The sequence below is a fragment of the Mesitornis unicolor genome, unplaced genomic scaffold (assembly GCF_000695765.1).
Source record: "Mesitornis unicolor isolate BGI_N332 unplaced genomic scaffold, ASM69576v1 scaffold33799, whole genome shotgun sequence".
In the NCBI taxonomy this organism is placed as follows: domain Eukaryota; kingdom Metazoa; phylum Chordata; class Aves; order Mesitornithiformes; family Mesitornithidae; genus Mesitornis; species Mesitornis unicolor.
In genome coordinates, this window is record NW_010205785.1 from 4,814 (window position 1) to 5,483 (window position 670).

At 60.1% G+C, this 670-nt stretch overlaps 1 protein-coding gene across 1 annotated transcript in view; it reads right to left on the reverse strand.

Moving 5' to 3' along the window:
• FANCE (Fanconi anemia, complementation group E) overlaps nt 1–670 on the reverse strand; it is a 14,892-nt gene that overhangs the window by 4,442 nt on the left and 9,780 nt on the right. The window lies entirely within an intron of this gene.

Sequence of the window (670 nt, forward strand, 5' to 3'; positions counted from 1 at the left end):
TCCCCGTCCCCGCTGTCCCTGGCATGGGCACAGCAGCCCCCGCCGCAGAGCAGCCACCGAGGAGCCCGAGCAAGCCGTTTCCAGCCAGCAATGAGTCACCGGCCCACAGCCCTGCTTCTCCTCACCACATTACTTTCTTTTGATTTTTTTCCTTTTAGCCCTGGCTGCCAAACGGACCTCGCTGCGAGCCAACCTCTTCACCTTGCATCACTGCCAGCAAGCCTCGGCACACACTTCTGCCTTCCCAAAACCGCACCAGGGTGACTTCAGCACCCCAAAATACTGCCCTGTGTGCAAGGATATTCGGCGGCTCCAGAGCATCCCTGCTCACTGGGGATGCTGGAGCACAGCAGGGATAGTGAGAACATGTGCATGGAGATACAGGGGCTGCTGAGCCTTTGAGCTGGAGCTCAGCACCCAACTGGGAAAGGGATTGAACCCCCAAACTTTGCTCCTGGCTCTGGAAAGGGCTTTTTGGGGGTTGTTCCTCAGGAGAAGGGGCCGAAGTGATGCTCGGTGCCTCTGCACAGGGTGATGCTCCAGCCAGCATCCCCCTTGACCAGTACTGCCATCCCTGTCCCACCCTTGTGAGCACCCCAAAAGCCACGGAGTGAGCCCTACATGCACCTACCTCCGCGACGAGGGGCTGGCTCTGCGGCTCCCCCGCCCT